The following is a 19974-nucleotide window of genomic DNA, read 5'->3' as shown; positions in this document are numbered from 1 at the left end:
ACTTATACATCCCAAAATGCCATTGGCCTTCTTGGCAACAAGGGCACACTGCTGACTCATATCCAGCTTCTCGTCCACTGTCACCCCTAGGTCCTTTTCCGCAGAACTGCTGCCTAGCCATTCGGTCCCTAGTCTGTAGCGGTGCATTGGATTCTTCCGTCCTAAGTGCAGGACCCTGCACTTATCCTTATTGAACCTCATCAGATTTCTTTTGGCCCAATCCTCCAATTTGTCTAGGTCCTTCTGTATCCTATCCCTCCCCTCCAGCGTATCTACCACTCCTCCCAGTTTAGTATCGTCTGCAAATTTGCTGAGAGTGCAATCCACACCATCCTCCAGATCATTTATGAAGATATTGAACAAAACCCGCCCCAGGACCGACCCCTGGGGCACTCCTCTTGACACCGGCTGCCAACTAGACATGGAGCCATTGATCACTACCCGTTGAGCCCGACAATCTAGCCAGCTTTCTACCCACCCTATAGTGCATTCATCCAGCCCATACTTCCTTAACTTGCTGACAAGAATACTGTGGGAGACCGTGTCAAAAGCTTTGCTAAAGTCAAGAAACAATACATCCACTGCTTTCCCTTCATCCACAGAACCAGTAATCTCATCATAGAAGGCGATTAGATTAGTCAGGCATGACCTTCCCTTGGTGAATCCATGCTGGCTGTTCCTGATCACTTTCCTCTCATGCAAGTACTTCAAGATTGATTCTTTGAGGACCTGCTCCATGATTTTTCCAGGGACTGAGGTGAGGCTGACTGGCCTGTAGTTCCCAGGATCCTCCTTCTTCCCTTTTTTAAAGATTGGCACTACATTAGCCTTTTTCCAGTCATCCGGGACTTCCCCGGTTCGCCACGAGTTTTCAAAGATAATGGCCAATGGCTCTGCAATCACAGCCGCCAATTTCTTCAGCACTCTCGGATGCAACTCGTCCGGCCCCATGGACTTGTGCACGTCCAGCTTTTCTAAATAGTCCCTAACCACCTCTATCTCCACAGAGGGCTGGCCATCTCTTCCCCATTTTGTGATGCCCAGCGTAGCAGTCTGGGAGCTGACCTTGTTAGTGAAAACAGAGGCAAAAAAAGCATTGAGTACATTAGCTTTTTCCACATCCTCTGTCACTAGGTTGCCTCCCTCATTCAGTAAGGGGCCCACACTTTCCTTGGCTTTCTTCTTGTTGCCAACATACCTGAAGAAACCCTTCTTGTTACTCTTGACATCTCTCGCTAGCTGCAGCTCCAGGTGCGATTTGGCCCTCCTGATTTCATTCCTACATGCCCGAGCAATATTTTTATACTCTTCCCTGGTCATATGTCCAAGCTTCCACTTCTTGTAAGCTTCTTTTTTATGTTTAAGATCCGCTAGGATGTCACCGTTAAGCCAAGCTGGTCGCCTGCCATATTTACTATTCTTTCGACTCATTGGGATGGTTTGTCCCTGTAACCTCAACAGGGATTCCTTGAAATACAGCCAGCTCTCCTGGACTCCTTTCCCCTTCAAGTTAGTCCCCCAGGGGATCCTGGCCATCCGTTCCCTGAGGGAGTCGAAGTCTGCTTTCCTGAAGTCCAGGGTCCGTATCCTGCTGCTTACCTTTCTTCCCTGCGTCAGGATCCTGAACTCAACCAACACATGGTCACTCCGTATCAATTTTGCAAAGTCCACACTAACCCCAGTGCAAACGCTGCAATTCATTGGCCATCTACTCGATGCCAAGCAGGCAAGAGTGTTTTTACCACCTCACAGGTTCACAGCGATAACACACCTACTCTCAACCAACTGAGCATGCCCCCAAATCCCAGCACATACATGCCTCCAACTTCTGCAGCTATGTTTGAGGTCAAACACGTGAGGCTGCACATGCCATGTCTTCAGGGCTGACTCCATACACTACATCTTCCTCACTAGCACAGCATGCAAAAACTCCTGTCCATGCCAACCCAGGCCAAGGACTCACTACTGTGGTGGATGTACCCTGACAATGTTTGTGCCAGAGTCCCCTTTCTTCAACTTCCTGCTACCGTGATACTTACCACTGATGCCTCTTCCTCGGCTGGGGAACGTAACTATTCAAACACACTATACAGGGAAGATGGATGCCCACTGAGTCACCTTACACATCAACCTCCTGGAACTGAGGTTGGTCCACAATGCCTGCCACATTTTCTACCACTCCTCAGAAACCAAACTGTTCGAGTAATGATGGACAACCTTGCTTGCATGTATTACATCAACAGGCAAGGAGGTACCAGGTCTCATTCCTATGCTCAGAAGCAATCAAGCTACGGAATTGGTGTATGTACGATGACATTTCCATATCTGCTGTGTATCTCCCTGGACATCAAACCACGACAGTGGATATGCTGAGCAGAACCTTCTCGCACAAGCACGAATGGCAGCTGGACATGAGAGCACTCTGACACATCTTCCGCCAATGGGGTCACCCCACTAGACCTTTTTGCCACTCACGAGGCCACCCACTGTCCTCAGTTTTGTTCCAGAGCAGGCCTGGGATGCAGTTCACTAGGGGATACATTTCTTATGAACTGGAACGTGCCACTTCTCTAACCCTTCCCTCCCTTTCCCCTCCTGTTCCAAGTCTTATACAAGATACAGAAAGATTGAGCTCTGGTTATACTAATAGCACTGACATGCCCATGACAAGTCTGGTACATGTACCTGCTTCACATGATACTCTCTCCAGCTATAAACCTTCCCCCAGCATCGTGGCTCCTCTCTCAGGACATGGGATACATTCACCATCCCAATCGGCAGATGGTCCACCTGAAATCATAGAATCATAGAAGATCAGGGTTGGAAGGGACCTCAGGAGATCATCTAGTCCAACCCCCTGCTCAAAGCAGGACCAACCCCAATTAAATCATCCCAGCCAAGGCTTTGTCAAACTAGGCCTTAAAAATCTCTAAGGATGGAGATTCCACCACATCCATAGGGAACCCATTCCAGTGCTTTGCCACCCTCCTAGTGAAATAGTTTTTCCTAATATCCAACCGAGATCTCCCTCACTGCAACTTGAGACCATTGCTCTTTGCTCTGTCATCTGCCATCCCTGAGAACAGTCTAGATCCATCCTCTTTGGAACCCCCTTTCAGGTAGTTGAAAGCAGCTATCAAATCCCCCCTCATTCTTCTTTTCTGAAGACTAAACAATCCCGGTTCTCTCAGCCTCTCCTCGTAAGTCATGTGTTCCGGTTCACTAATCATTTTTGTTGCCCTAGGCTGGACTCTTTCCAATTTTTCCACATCCTTCTTGTAGTGTGGGGCCCAAAACTGGACACAGTACTCCAGATGAGGCCTCACCAATGTCGAATAGAGGGGAATGATCACGCCCCTCAATCTACTGGCAATGCCCCTACTTATACAGCCCAAAATGCCATTGGCCTTCTTGGCAACAAGGGCACACTGTTGACTCATATCCAGCTTCTCGTCCACTGTAACCCCTCGGTCCTTTTCTGCAGAACTGCTGCTGAGCCATTCGGTCCCTAGTCTGTAGCGGTGCATGGGATTCTTCCGTCCTAAGTGCAGGACTCTGCACTTGTCCTTGTTGAACCTCACTAGATTTCTTTTGGCCCACTCCTCTAATTTGTCTAGGGCCCTCTGTATCCTATCCCTACCCTCCAGCGTATCTACCTCTCCTCCCAGTTTAGTATCATCTGCAAACTTGCTGAGGGTGCAATCCGCACCATCCTCCAGATCATTTATGAAGATATTGAACAAAACCCGCCCGAGGACCGACCCTTGGGGCACTCCACTTGATACCGGCTGCCAACTAGACATGGAGCCATTGATCACTACCCGTTGAGCCCGACAAGCTAGCCAGCTTTCTATCCACCTTATAGTCCATTCATCCAGCCCATACTTCTTTAACTTGCTGGCAAGAATAGTGTGGGAGACCGTATCAAAAGCTTTGCTAAAGACCAGGAATAACACATCCACTGCTTTCCCCTCATCCACAGAGCCAGTTATCTCATCATAGAAGGCAATTAGATTAGTCAGGCATGACTTGCCCTTGGTGAATCCATGCTGACTGTTCCTGATCACTTTCCTCTCCTCTAAGTGCTTCAGAAGTGATTCCTTCAGGATCTGCTCCATGATTTTTCTAGGAACTGAGGTGAGGCTGACTGGCCTGTAGTTCCCCAGATCCTCCTTCTTCCCTTTTTTAAAGATGGGCACTACATTAGCCTTTTTCCAGTGGTCTGGGACCTCCCCCGATCACCATGAGTTTTCAAAGATAATGGCCAATGGCTCTGCAATCACATCCGCCAACTCCTTTAGCACTCTCGGATGCAGCGCATCCGGCCCCATGGACTTGTGCTCGTCCAGCTTTTCTAAATAGTCCCGAACCAATTCTTCTTCCACAGAGGGCTGGTCACCTCCTCCCCATGCTGTGCTGCCCAGTGCAGTAGTCTGGGAGCTGACCTTGTTTGTGAAGACAGAGGCAAAAAAAGCATTGAGTACCTTAGCTTTTTCCACATCCTCTGTCACTAGGTTGCCTCCCTCATTCAGTAAGGGGCCCACACTTTCCTTGACTTTCTTCTTGTTGCTAACATATCTGAAGAAACCCTTCTTGTTACTCTTAACATCTCTTGCTAGCTGCAACTCCAGGTGTGATTTGGCCTTCCTGATTTCACTCCTCCATGCCTGAGCAATATTTTTATACTCCTCCCTGGTCATTTGTCCAATCTTCCACTTCTTGTAAGCTTCTTTTTTGTGTTTAAGATCAGCAAGGATTTCACTGTTAAGCCAAGCTGGTTGCCTGCCATACTTACTGTTCTTTCTACACATCAGGATGGTTTGTTCCTATAATCTCAATCAGGATTCTTTAAAATATAGCCAGCTCTCCTGGACTCCTTTCCCCCTCATGTTGTTTTTCCAGGAGATCCTGCCCATCCGTGCCCACAGTCTGCTTTTCTGAAGTCCAAGGTCCGTATTCTGCTGCTCTCCTTTCTTCCTTGTGTCAGGATCCTGAACTCGACCATCTCATGGTCACTGCCTCCCAGGTTCCCATCCACTTTTGCTTCCCCCACTAATTCTTCCCGGTTTGTGAGCAGCAGGTCAAGAAGAGCTGTGCCCCTAGTTGGTTCCTCCAGCACTTGCACCAGGAAATTGTCCCCTCCACTTTCTAAAAACTTCTTGGATTGTCTGTGCACCGCTGTATTGCTCTCCCAGCAGATATCAGGGTGATTGAAGTCTCCCATGAGAACCAGGGCCTGCGATCTAGTAACTTCCGTTAGTTGCCAGAAGAAAGCCTCGTCCACCTCATCCCCCTGGTCCGGTGATCTATAGCAGACTCCCACCATGACATCACCCTTTTTGCTCACACTTCTAAACTTAATCCAGAGACTCTCAGGTTTTTCTGCAGTTTCATACCGGAGGTCTGAGCAGTCATACAATGCAACTCCTCCACCTTTTCTGCCCTGCCTGTCCTTCCTGACCAGTTTATATCCGTCCATGACAGTACTCCAGTCATGTGAGTTATCCCACCAAGTCTCTGTTATTCCACATCATAATTCTTTGACTGTGCCAGGACTTCCAGTTCTCCCTCCTTGTTTCCCAGGCTTCTTCCCTCTTCCCTGGTATTTGTGTCTAGGTACTTAAGATAACTCACTGATTGTCCCACTTTCTCTTGCGCTTTCCTGCTCGTGCTTCCTCCCAGTATCCCACTTCCCCACTTACTTCAGGGCTTTGGTCTCCTTCCCCCGTTGAACCTAGTTTAAAGCTGTCCTCACTAGGTTAGCCATCCTGCTTGCAAAGATGCTCTTCCCTCTCTTTGTTAGGTGGAGCCCGTCTCTGCCTAGTACTCCTCCTTCTTGGAACACCATCCCATGGTCAAAGAATCCAAAGCCTTCTCTCCGACACCACTTGCGTAGCCATTCGTTGACTTCCACGATTCCACGGTCTCTACCCGGGCCTTTTCCTTCCACAGGGAGGATGGACAAGAACACCACTTGCACCTCAAACTCCTTTGTCCTTCTTCCCAGAGCCATGTAGTCTGCAGTGATCCACTCAAGGTCATTCTTGGCAGTATCATTGGTGCCCACGTGGAGAAGCAGGGAGGGGTAGCAATCCAAGGGCTTGATTCCCCCAATGCAAACTCATGCACACTCTCCTTCCACACCCATAAAAATTGTACACAGATCCACACAACCTGCTGTCATGACTCTCCCTGCTGCTCACAAAGTCACACACACAAACCCTCTCTCCACGACATGAGATCTCTTTCATATGTGCACAGTAGGACAGAGCCTCAGCTGGTGGAACTGGTCGTTGCTCCATTGAGTTTACACTGGTTCAGAGTCTGCCCCAGCGGGATGCCTGATATTTATTTACAACAAAACAAACCCAAGCATTTAAATAATTCAGAGCCATCGAGTTTTGTGCCCAGCGAGTCTATTGAAAGGCACATGCTACACCTGTCACTCTCCTGTCTCCTCTTTCCTCTTAGTGTTAGTTACACTCATCACCTCCTCTTAAATTAGATAGTGAGCTCTTCAGGGCAGGGATCATATCTTGGGTTTGTACAAGGCAGAGTCCAGGTGTACACATACAGATTCCCCTCACCCTAATCCAAATCCGTGATTCCATGTATCTTACACACAGATTTCTCTGTCCCCAGTCCGTACATATCAGACATGCTCACCTCCCTAACGCAAGCAGCTTCCCCTCCTCTACTCTCAAAGACTTTAAGGCCACAAGGGACCATCATGATCATCTAGTCTGACCTGCACGTTGCAGGTCACAGAACCTCACCCACCCACTCCTGTAATAGACCCCTAAGCTCTGGCTGAGTTACTGAAGTCCTCAGATCATGAATTAAAGACTTCAAGTTACAGAGAATCCACCATTTACACTAGTTTAAACCAGCAATTGACCTGTGCCTCACGCTACAGAGGAAGGGGGAAAAAACCCAGGGTCTCTGCCAGTCTGACCTGGGGAAAATTCCTTCCTGACCCTAAATATGGTGACAAGTTAAATCCTGAGCATGTGGGCAAGACCCACCAGCCAGACACATGAGAAAGAATTCTCTATAGAACTCAGAGCCCTCCCCTTCTAGTTTCCCATCACCGGCCATTGGAGACATTTGCTGCTAGCAATAACTGATGGACTACATGCCATTGTAGGCAGTCTCATCATACCATCCCCTTCATAAACTTATCATGCTCAGTCTTGAAGCCAGTTCGGTTTTTTGCTTCCATTGCTCCCCTTGGAAGGCTGTTCCAGAACTTCACTCCTCTGATGGTTAGAGATCTCTGTCTAATTTCAAGGCTAAACTTGTTGATGGCCACTTTATATCCATTTGTTTTGGTGTCCACATTGGTATTTAACTTAAATAACGTTCCCTCTCCCTGGTATTTATCCCTCTGATTTATTTATAGAGTGCAATCATATCTCCCCTCAGCCTTCATTTGGTTAGGCTAAACAGGCCAAGCTCTTTGAGTCTCCTCTCATAAGGTAGGTTTTCCATTCTTCAGATCATCCTAGTAGCCCTTCTGTGTACCTGTTCCAGTTTGAATTCATCTTTCTTAAACATGGGAGACCAGGATTGCACACAATACTCCAGATGAGGTCTCACTAGAGCCTTGTATGATGGTACTAACACTTCCCTGTTTGTACTGGAAATACCTCGCCTGATACATCCTAGGACTGCATTAGCTTTTTTCACGGTCACGTCACATTGATGGCTCATAGTCATCCTGTGATCAACCAATACACCCAGGTCTTTTTCCTCCTCTATCTCTTCCAAATGACATGTCCCCAGCTTATAGCAAAAACTCTTGTTAGTATTCCCTAAATGCATGACCTTGCACTATTAAATTTCATCCCATTTCTATTACTCCAGTTTTCAAAGTCATCCAGATTTTGTATGATATTCCAGCCCTTCTCTGTATTGGCAGTACCTCCCATCTTTGTGTCCTCTGCAAATATTTTTAGCATGTTCCCACTTTTTGTGCCAAGGTCATTAATACAACTGTTAAATAAGATAGATCCCATGACCAATCCCTGCAGAACTCCACCAGTAACCTCTCTCCAGCCTCACAGTTTATCTTTCAGTATGAGCCATTGCAGTCTCCCCTTTAGCCCATTCTTTGTCCACCTTTCAATTCTCATATTAATCATCATCTTCTCCAATTTAACTAATAATTTCCAGTATGGAACTGTATCAAATGCCTTATTGAAATCCAGGTATGTGAGATCTATTGCATTTCCTTTGTCTAAAATAATCAGTTATCTTCTCAAAGAAGGAAATTAGGTTGGTCTGGCACAATCTACCTATTGTAAAATCATGTTGTATTAATCTTTATGTCCTTAACTATTTCTCTTTCAAAATTTGTTCCAAGACCTTTCATACAATTGAAGTCAAACTGACAAGCCTGTAGTTTCCCCAATCACATTTTTCCCTTTCTTAAAAATAGGGACTATATTCGCAATTCTCCAGTCATGGGGTATGACCCAGATGCATTAAAAATCCTTACTGTTGGGCTTGCAATTTCATGTGCTACTTTCTTTAATGTTCTTGGATGGAGATTATCCAGGCCCCCAGATTTAGTCCCATTGGGCTGTTTGAGTTTGACTTCCACCTGGAATTTGGTAATTTCTACTTCCATATCCTCATTCCCATTGGCCACCCTGCCACTACCCCTAAGCTCTTCATTAGCTTTATTAAAAACTGAGACAAAGTATTTGTTTAGGTGTTGGGCCAGGCCTAGATTGTCTTTAATCTCCACCCCATCCTCAGTGCTTAGCAGTCCCACTTCTTCTTTCCTTGTTTTCTTTTTATTTATATGGCTATATAGAACCTTTTACTCTTGGTTTTAATTTCCTTTGCAAGGTCCAAATCTGCTTGGCTTTCGGCAGTTCTTATTTTTCCGCTACACTGTCTGACCTCTGAGAGGTAGCTTTCCTTGCTGATCCATCCCATCTTCCATTCCTGGTAGGCTTTCTGCTTTCTCTTAATCACCTGTTTGAGATGCTTGCTCATCCAGCTTGGTCTGCAACCCTGCCCTATGCGTTATTCCCCTTGCTTGGGACGCAGGCTTCAGATAGTTTCTGCAACTTTGACTTAATGTAATTCCCAGTCTCCTCCACATTCAGATCCTTGAATTCTTCAGTCCAGTCCACGTCCCTCACCAATCCCCTTCTATTTTTCAAATTTGCCCTTTTGAAATCAAGGCCCCTAGTTGCAGACCTATTTTTGTTTGTCCTTCCATTTAGTTTAAACTGAATTAGCTCATGATCACTCGAACCAAGGTTGCCCCTACAACCAGTTCTTCTATGAGATCCTCACTGTTCACCAATACCAAATCTAAAATGGCATCCCCCTCTAGTTGGCTCAGTGAGTATTTGGTGAAGAAATTTGTCATCCAGGAAAATCTGGACCCTACTATTGTGAGTAGCACTTGTCCTCCAAACTATATCTGGGACGTTAAAGTCTCCCATAATCCCACAGTTCCCACAAGTTATTTAATTAAAAACATTAAAGAGGTCTCTATCCATAGCCAAATCAGATCCTCACGGTCTGTAGCAAACCCCAGTCACTATCATAGGGGAGCCTCTGTTAGCTTTCTTCCTCAGAGTTTAGCCTGGAAATTAAACAGAGATCTCTAACCATCAGAGGAGTCAAGTTCTGGAACAGCCGTCCAAGGGGAGCAGTGGGAGCAAAAAACCTAACTGGCTTCAAGACTGAGAGTGATAAGTTTATGGAGGGAATGGTATGATGAGACATGGCATGTAGTCCATCGGTGTGGTCCCCCAATGATTAGGGGGACTGGGGCACATGACTTATGAGGAGAGGCTGAGGGAACTGGGCTTATTTAGTCTGCAGAAGAGAAGAATGAGGGGGGATTTGATAGCAACCTTCAACTACCTGAAGGGGGGTTCCAAAGAGGATGGAGCTCGGCTGTTCTCAGTGGTGGCAGATGACAGAACAAGGAGCAATGGTCTCCAGTTGTAGTGGGGGAGGTCTAGGTTGTATATTAGGAAAAACTATTTCACTAGGAGGGTGGTGAAGCCAGGGCCATCCCTACCCATACGCAAAGTATGCAGCTGCATAGGGCACCAGGAAATTTGAGGCACCACATTTCCTGGTGCTCTGCGGAGCTGCGTGCTGCTCCAGCCCTTGCTCCGCCTCTTTCCCATGGTCCCAATACAGAGTGAAAAGATTGCTGATCAGGGACAGGGAGAAATCACTCACTCACTCACGCTTACACCCCCCCCACACACAAAGTATCGTTGCGCAAGAGACCAGATGCATGTTGGGGATTTTTCACATTTCTCTTACATATCTGATATGTGCCCCTGTGGGAGGCTGGGTATTGGAGTAGATGGAACATTGGTTTGTCCCAGTGAAAGAGGAGAAGGGCCTAGCAGACTAACCATTGAGCAGGAAGTGGGGACAGCAGACTAGCTGAGCCATCGATTCTTTCCAAGAGGACAATTTCTATTATTAGAGCTGCTGTGTTCATAGGGATTTGTATGGAGTCTGTGTGCAGAATTTCAGCAGCCAGCAGGTGGCAGCAGGGTTTAACCCCACCTGAGATGCTGTTCAGGAAGATTTCAGAGTAACAGCCGTGTTAGTCTGTATTCGCAAAAAGAAAAGGAGTACTTGTGGCACCTTAGAGACTAACCACAGTATGCATCCGATGAAGTGAGCTGTAGCTCACGAAAGCTCATGCTCAAATAAATTGGTTAGTCTCTAAGGTGCCACAAGTACTCCTTTTCTTTTTGTTTAGGAAGAGATGTTTGTTAATCATGAGGTTGTTTTTCTTAGCCATGAAGCACTTCAAGGAAAGCGATTTGTTGATTAGACAGAGGACTTGCTAATCTGACCTTTTGCTGAGAGGATCATGTTAAAATAGGGTTAGGAATCTCCTTAGCTAAAGTCCTTAATTGGAACCTGCACTGATTTCCTTCTTTGTGGGGCAAGGCACAGATAGATGCAACATGGCAGCATGGTGTATGGCCTGGGGCCTGGCTTGAAAAGACTGTCCAGGATGAGTAGGAATCTTTCCCAGGTGGGAACCAGCAACTTCTGCATAATATGATCTCTAATTAAAAACAAGTTTTTGCCCCTTGTGATCACAAGGAAAAACATCTAAATGTGAATTGAATGTATCCAATTCTCCTGGTTTGCCTGAGTCTGCAGACAGACACCTCAGCAGCTGCTCAGGTTCCTCTACTGCTGCTCAGAGCTTTGCCAAGCTACAGTAAAATGAAAACTGACTGAACACTTTGTCAGTTTCACTGCTGCTCTTCAGAACCCTGTAGACTGAAGAACTCAAAAACTGAGAGGCGGGAGGGGTGGGGGGTGGGTGGGGGGAAGGGGCAGTAAAATAGGGGAGACACCTACATACATTTTTGGCAGCCAAACAGTGACAGGAGGGTTAGAATACCAAATACCCACCACCCATCGGAAACTGTTGCAACCTTCACCAGACATGGATGGAAAAGAACTATCCTGGACATTGTTCCTGTCTGAGTATTTCTATTCCCAGCTCAGTCACTGGCTACGGGGTAACCTTGGGTAAGTCAGTGCCTGTGATGCCCATGAGGCAGCATGGTCTGTGCCTCCTGGGAACAGCTTCCTGAACCCGCCCGTCTCTTTAGCACCAGTGCTGGCTTCCAGGCCTCCACAGGCCTCGCTCTGTCTGCACAAGTAGCGACTGGCGCCCACCATCCCCTGAGTCCTCCCTACAGGGTCCAGCCCCTTATCTACTGAACACTCCCAGAATTACCAGGTCTGGCTTTTCCCAAGGGACCATCTTTTGAGATTCAGCTCAGGCCCAGCACTTTGTCCTTTTGCTTCCTCAGTGAAGGGCACCAGGGCATCTTCTCTGCTCCCCCCCTCAAATATAGTCGAGCAAACATTTGAAGTGGACCTCCAGATAAGGATCTTCTTCTCACCACTGTTTTACTCTCTCTGTTAGTTCCTCTCTCCAAAGTTCTTATTAGCCTTCATTTGCATTCCGTTTACACTGGTGATGAGAAGCCTATTGTGAATTAGACAATACTCAATTTACATGTCAACAGATAGATGAAGAAACATCTCCTGTCTGACAAAAAAACCTAGTTTTCACCTCTACTGGTGCCCAGTCCCTACAGACTTTAAGAACATATGTTCAGTATATAGACAAAACTCCTGACACAGGATCTGTACATACCTCTCACGAGTTGATGACCAGAGTGACACAGGCCTTATTCAAGACCTCACGTTATATTCTTTGGTGAACTAGAAGCAACACACCAAACTCATCCGATGTCTGTGTCCCCGCTGCACTCTCTTGCGAGCTGGCACTAAGAGGTTCTTGGGTCTCACGTCCCTTCACTGTGCCTCAGTGTCCCCATCTGTAAAATGCTAATGCTGCTGACTCCCTTTGTAATGCACTTTGAGAGCTGCTGGTGAAAAGGGCTGTGTGAGAGCTGGGTGTTTTTATTATTATGAAATTAGTTCTGCTTCTGTTCAGTGGGAGCAACTAGACAACCCACAAGAGATCCCCCTACATCCCATTATGGTCACAAGCCCTTTGAACTAGACACCTTGCCTTGTCAAGGAGAGAAAGGAAACCTGGAAGGATGGGCACTGCGTCTCTGAGCCCTGAGGCAAGACTGGGTGAATGAGGCACAGCCGGTACCACTGAGTCCTAACCACGCAAGCAAAAACATAAATCACACAAAAAAACTGAAAGTGACATCCTCAGAGTGGCAGGGTTCAGCCATTCCTGCTGTCTTCATTCTGGGTCTAACATTGCAGCACTCTGGATCCTTGTTTGCTCCTGACTCACAGACCCCAATTCTGTTGTAACTTTCAGTGGCCACATTCCTCTGAGACACTCCAGAGCACAGGGCTGTAACGGGAGAAGAAAGTGATGTGACTGGGCTGGGAAAGCAGATTCAGGATGTTCTGATAAGCTGCAGAGAAGTGGCTGGGCTCATCCATCTCAGTTCTCCTGGCTCATTGAGGCTTGCCAGCTTTACAAGAGACAGGAGGGAATTTCCTTGAACTTGCTTAGATCACATGTAGAATCCCATACACAGATCTCAAACTCCCAGGCAACTGGGATGTGAGGGTCTCTATTGGGAAAGCAGGACAGTGCCCAAGGCAGCTGCACATTGTGAAGCTCAGGTGAGATGAGTCCAAGCACCAAGAGCAAACAGTATTTAGATTCCCTTTCCTTTCTCCATTCTCACAGTCATAGACTCATAGCAATGGGGGACCGGGCAGGACCTTGAGAGGTCATCTAGTCCAGTCCCCTGCATTGAGGCAGGACTAAGTATTATCTAGACCATCCCAGACAGGTGTTTGTCCAACCTGCTCTTAGAAATCTCCAGTGACGGAGATTCCACAACCTCCCTAGGTATTTGTTCCATTGCTCAACTACCTGTATAGTTTAACCTAAATATCCCTTGCTGCAAGTTAAGCCCACAGCTGTTTGTCCTGACCTCTGTGGATAAGGAAAACGATTTATCCCCCTCCTCTTTATACCAACCTGTTACATGGTGACTGGTATCACGTGCCCCTCAATCTTCTAAACAAATAATTTTTTCAGTCTTTTCTTGTAGGTCATGTTTTCTAGACCTCTACTCATTTTTGTTGCGCTCCTCTGGACTTTCTCCAGTTTGTCCATGTCTTTCCTGAAGTGTGGTGCCCAGAACTGGATCCAATACTCCAGTTCAGGCCTTTTCAGTCCTGAGTAGCATAGAAGAATTACTTCTTATGTCTTGTTTACAACCCTTCTGCTAATACAACCCAGAATGCTGTTTGCTTTTTTTGTAAGAGTGTTACATTGTCAACTCTCATTTAGTTTATGATCCACTATAACCCCCGGAGCCTTTTCTGCAGTACGCCATCTTAGGCAGTCATTGCCCATTTTGTATTTGTGCAATTGATTGTTCCTCCCTAAGTGTAGTATATTGTATTTCTCCTTATTGAATTTCATCCTATTTATTTCTGACCATTTTGTCAAGATCATTTTGAATTCTAATCCTGTCGTCCAAAGCTAGGAAACTTGCAACCCCTCCCAGCTTGCTGGTGTTTGCAAAATTTATGAGTGTACTCTCTGTGCTATTAGCCTATTCTATATGCCCTTCCAGCTTGACTATGAAACATTGATAACTACTCTCTGAGTACGATTTTCCAGCCATTTGTGCACCCAGCTTCTAGTGGGTTCATCTGGGCTATATTTTCCTAGTTTGTTTATGAGAAGGTCATGTAAGACAGTATCAAAAGCCATACTAAAGTCAAGATAAAGCACATAGAATCATAGAATATCAGGGTTGGAAGGGACCCCTGAAGGTCATCTAGTCCAACCCCCTGCTCGAAGCAGGACCAATTCCCAGTTAAATCATCCCAGCCAGGGCTTTGTCAAGCCTGACTTTAAAAACTTCCAAGGAAGGAGATTCCACCACCTCCCTAGGCAACGCATTCCAGTGTTTCACCACCCTCTTAGTGAAAAAGTTTTTCCTAATATCCAATCTAAACCTCCCCCACTGCAACTTGAGACCATTACTCCTCGTTCTGTCATCTGCTACCATTGAGAACAGTCTAGAGCCATCCTCTTTGGAACCCCCTTTCAGGTAGTTGAAAGCAGCTATCAAATCCCCCCTCATTCTTCTCTTCTGCAGGCTAAACAATCCCAGCTCCCTCAGCCTCTCCTCATAAGTCATGTGTTCTAGACCCCTAATCATTTTTGTTGCCCTTCGCTGGACTCTCTCCAATTTATCCACATCCTTCTTGTAGTGTGGGGCCCAAAACTGGACACAGTACTCCAGATGAGGCCTCACCAATGTCGAATAGAGGGGGACGATCACGTCCCTCGATCTGCTCGCTATGCCCCTACTTATACATCCCAAAATGCCATTGGCCTTCTTGGCAACAAGGGCACACTGCTGACTCATATCCAGCTTCTCGTCCACTGTCACCCCTAGGTCCTTTTCCGCAGAACTGCTGCCTAGCCATTCGGTCCCTAGTCTGTAGCGGTGCATTGGATTCTTCCGTCCTAAGTGCAGGACCCTGCACTTATCCTTATTGAACCTCATCAGATTTCTTTTGGCCCAATCCTCCAATTTGTCTAGGTCCTTCTGTATCCTAACCCTCCCCTCCAGCGTATCTACCACTCCTCCCAGTTTAGTATCGTCCGCAAATTTGCTGAGAGTGCAATCCACACCATCCTCCAGATCATTTATGAAGATATTGAACAAAACCGGCCCCAGGACCGACCCCTGGGGCACTCCACTTGACACCGGCTGCCAACTAGACATGGAGCCATTGATCACTACCCGTTGAGCCCGACAATCTAGCCAGCTTTCTACCCACCCTATAGTGCATTCATCCAGCCCATACTTCCTTAACTTGCTGACAAGAATACTGTGGGAGACCGTGTCAAAAGCTTTGCTAAAGTCAAGAAACAATACATCCACTGCTTTCCCTTCATCCACAGAACCAGTAATCTCATGATAAAAGGCGATTAGATTAGTCAGGCATGACCTTCCCTTGGTGAATCCATGCTGGCTGTTCCTGATCACTTTCCTCTCATGCAAGTACTTCAAGATTGATTCTTTGAGGACCTGCTCCATGATTTTTCCAGGGACTGAGGTGAGGCTGACTGGCCTGTAGTTCCCAGGATCCTCCTTCTTCCCTTTTTTAAAGATTGGCACTACATTAGCCTTTTTCCAGTCATCTGGGACTTCCCCGGTTTGCCACGAGTTTTCAAAGATAATGGCTAATGGCTCTGCAATCACAGCCGCCAATTCCTTCAGCACTCTCGGATGCAACTCGTCCGGCCCCATGGACTTGTGCACGTCCAGCTTTTCTGAATAGTCCCTAACCACCTCTATCTCCACAGAGGGCTGGCCATCTCTTCCCCATTTTGTGATGCCCAGCGTAGCAGTCTGGGAGCTGACCTTGTTAGTGAAAACAGAGGCAAAAAAAGCATTGAGTACATTAGCTTTTTCCACATCCTCTGTCACTAGGTTGCCTCCCTCATTCAGTAAGGGGCCCACACTTTCCTTGGCTTTCTTCTTGTTGCCAACATACCTGAAGAAACCCTTCTTGTTACTCTTGACATCTCTCGCTAGCTGCAGCTCCAGGTGTGAGTTGGCCCTCCTGATTTCATTCCTACATGCCCGAGCAATATTTTTATACTCTTCCCTGGTCATATGTCCAACCTTCCACTTCTTGTAAGCTTCTTTTTTATGTTTAAAATCTACTGCTTCCCTCCATCCACAAGGCTTGATACCCTGTCAAAGAAGGTTACTGGGTTGTTTTGATGTGATTTATTTCTGACAAATACTTGCTTAGCACCTTATTATCTTCTAGGTACTTACAAATTGATTGATTGATTTTTGTTCCATTATCTTTCTGGGTACCAAAGTTAAGACAACTGTCTATAATTCTCTGGGTTGTTCTTTTTATAGCTAGGTATTATATTTGCCCTTTTCCAGTCCTCCCATCCGCCATGAGTTCTGAAAGATAATCGCTAGTGGCTCAGAGATCTCTTCAGCCAGTGCCTTAAGTATTCTAGGATGTATTTCATGAGGCCCTGCCAGCGTGAAGACATCTAACTTGTCTAAGTAACTTTTTATTTGTTCTTTCCCTATTTTAGCCTCAGATCCTACCCCATTTACACTAACGTTCACTATATTAGTCATTTGATCACAGCTCTCCTTTTTGGTGAAAACTGAAACAAAAAGGGCATTAAACACTGCAGTCATGGCTGGGTTTTCTGTTATTGTCTCCTTGTTGAGTAATGGGCCTGCCCTGTCCTGTCCTGGGCCTTCCTTTTGCTTCTAATGTATTTGTAGAATGTTTTCTTGTTACCCTTTATGTCCCTAGCTAGTTTAATCTTATTTTTGTGCCTTGGCCTTTCTACTTTTGTCCCTACATGTGTGTTGTTGTTTTTTAACATTCTTATATATAATTTGACTTAGGTTCCACTTTTTGTATGGCTCTTTTTTTTTAAATTCAAGTGACTGTAGATCTCCTGGTTAAACGGGGTGTGTGTGTGTGTGTGTGTGTGTGTCTCTTACCAGGCTTCCTTTCTTATGCATTGGGATCGTTTGCTCTTGTGCCCTAAAATACTGCCAATAACAAACAAAAAGAAACCTGCCAATGGCCAATAACATTGCACCATTTCCAGAGAGGTAAAATGAAAACCAAATCACACTTGCTCTCCTTTATTTCCCCTCTTATCTGCCAGCCGGGCCTCTTCCACTGAGCTGAAAGAATGTGACATTGGCCTGCAAGGTCAAACTGTCCTAGGAAGCGGGATGCTGAGTGCTGGGATAGGTCCAGGCCAGGGGCGTGTTCTCAGCATAGCTGAATGAGTGACAGGCTGAGTTCTTTCTTACAGACTGAAAGGCTGTGACTGAGGATGCGGTCCAGTGAGGGGCAGGCCCTTGGATTACAGAAATAGGCAAAGATCAGAGCTGTGTATGGTTGTGCGATGGAAACAGTGTGCGCTGAGTCACAAGGGCTGGTATGAAAGCTATAAATATAACTCCAGAGCTGCCAAACCCAAGCATTCAAAAAGTGGTGTGTCAGGCCCCCAAAAGCATAAGCTAGGCCTAGAAAGCATAAGGTTTTTTAAAATAATAAATGTGTAGGTCTTTTTATAACTTCTGGGTTCTGAGCTCCTAGGCTCCATTCAGGTCATGTTTTCAGGCTTTTTTCAGGCACCACGAGGGCTAGGAACTTCCTTAAAAAAAAACCCACCTAAACTGAGAGTCTCACCTAATCCCATGACTCCAGGAGCTGGGGCTTTAACATAAACTCACAAGAACCGGCAATGCTGGAACTTTTAGGAAAGCTCCTGAGAAGTGGCTTTTGCAGCATGGAGCGACGTGGTAACATCTCCCGCCTCCTGGCTGCCTGTTTGCTGCTAGCTGGCTCCGGTGTTTCTGTCAGATGGTGACTGGTCACCTCATTCTGTCAACACATCCAGCATGAAGGAGCACTCCATGGCAAGATGAAGGAGTGGGATGTACAACATTCTGGGGCCCTGCAGCCTTTTTAACATGCCAATGCCTGAATGACAGGTTTCAGAGTAACAGCCGTGTTAGTCTGTATTCGCAAAAAGAAAAGGAGTCCTTGTGGCACCTTAGAGACTAACCAATTTATTTGAGCATGAGCTTTCGTGAGCTACAGCTCACTTCATCAGATGCACTGAATGGTGAGTCTCAGGGAGGGATGAAACGGTGTGAGCTGCAGAGCTCTTGCAGAAGCTTCTGCAAGGCTGTGTTTGCCTTTTCCCTGAAAGCTGAGGGGATCCAGCATTAACATGCTCACAGGTATTTAGCATTCAGGCCTGTAGGGAATCCAGAAATGTAATTGTCCGAGGCGGCAAATGCCTAGGGCATGGTGCTGTGATTCTGTTCTCTGCAGCCTGCACCTTTAAATGTGAGTAGTGTGCCTGCTTGCCTGGCTGTCCGAGGGACAGGGCTGGGAGGGTTTGCGTATGGAGGATTTTTACAGTGCAAGAGATCACTGTGCATCTTTCTCAGGGAGAGTTTATATTTGTTCTTTATTGTTTTTCCTCACTTTCATCTGGCGTGGAAGATGTTTGCACACAGCACCTTCCACAAGGAGGCCCCAGCTTCAGAGGTGGATTTACCATGAAACAAATTGTGCGGTGGCATGGGGCCCCCAGTGACAGGGAGACCCCCCCCCCCAAAATGCAGGACAAAGTTCACCTGACAACCTGCCTCCGAGTCCCAGCTGGCGGCGCAACCAGCTGCCTGCATGCCGTGGCCAGTGGCCTCACGCAGCTCCAGGAAGCGGCTGGCTGCTGGCAGATCCCTACATGCCTCTGGCGGAGGGGGAGGTAGCTCCGTGCGCTGCCCCTGTCCACGCAGTGCACGGAGACCCGCGGTCCCCCTGCCCCCAAGGGGTGCGCAGAGACGGGCCAGCAGCAGCGCATCAGGGCTCAGGCGGCTCCCTGCCCGCGCTGCCTCCCTCCCTCCGTGCCGCGCCGCTCCCAGAAGTGGCCAGCATGTCCCTGCGCCCCCTGGTGGGCGTCTCCACAACTTGCTCCCGCCCCGAGCACCAACGCCGCAGCTCCCATTGGCTGGGAACCGTGGCCAATGGGTGCTGTGGGGGTGGTGCCTGCGGGCAGCGGCATGCAGAGTTTCCCTGCCCGCCCCCCCCAGGAGCTGCTGCCAGCAGGGTGTGCTGGTCGCTATGAGAGCCTCACAGCCCAAGGTAAATGCTACCCCCCCACCCCAGCCCCCTGCCCCAGCCCGCACCCAAACGTCCACCCAGAGCCTGCACCCCCCACATACCCCAACCCCCTGCCCCAGCCCAGAGCCCGCACCCAAACATCCTCCCAGATCCTGCACCCCTCACAGACCGCAAGCCCCTGCCCCAGCCCAAGGCCCACCCCCTCTTCCCCCCGCACCCCAAATCCCTGCCCAAAGCCTGCATCCAAACTTGTTCCCAGAGCCCAACCCCCACACCCCTCCCTGCACCCCAACCAAGGTACCTCCATTTATTTTCATTTACTTTCTATTACTTAGTATAGGAGGATGAAGAAAGAATGAGAAACGGGCAGAGGAGAATGTTTTTTCTTGGCTGGCTCCCCAGGGGGCCCCCCTGAAAATGAAGCTGCACCCAGGGCTCCAGTAACTCTAAATCTGCCATTGCCCAGCTTGTTAAAAATTAATAAATGGACAGAATGGGACTAGGGGCCCAGGAAACGAGAACAGCAGTTGCACCAGGCCCTGTATTTAGCAGCAAAAAAAGGAGCGATTGCTCTGTGCCCTCCTCAGCTAGCACCGAGCTGGGAGTGAAGAATGGGTACAGCTACCCTTCGCCAGAAAAGCTCAAGGATGAAATGGCAGATGTCTTCTCACGCCCCAGCAGGCAGAGCCAAGTCATCCCAGTCTGTGCACAGTCATGTCTACGAGTCCAGATGGCCACTCTGGAGAATCCCACAATGCACCTTGGGCTCGCTCTGCC

This window comes from Eretmochelys imbricata, chromosome 18, assembly GCF_965152235.1.
Source record: "Eretmochelys imbricata isolate rEreImb1 chromosome 18, rEreImb1.hap1, whole genome shotgun sequence".
In the NCBI taxonomy this organism is placed as follows: domain Eukaryota; kingdom Metazoa; phylum Chordata; order Testudines; family Cheloniidae; genus Eretmochelys; species Eretmochelys imbricata.
Note: the sequence above shows the minus strand (reverse complement) of the source record.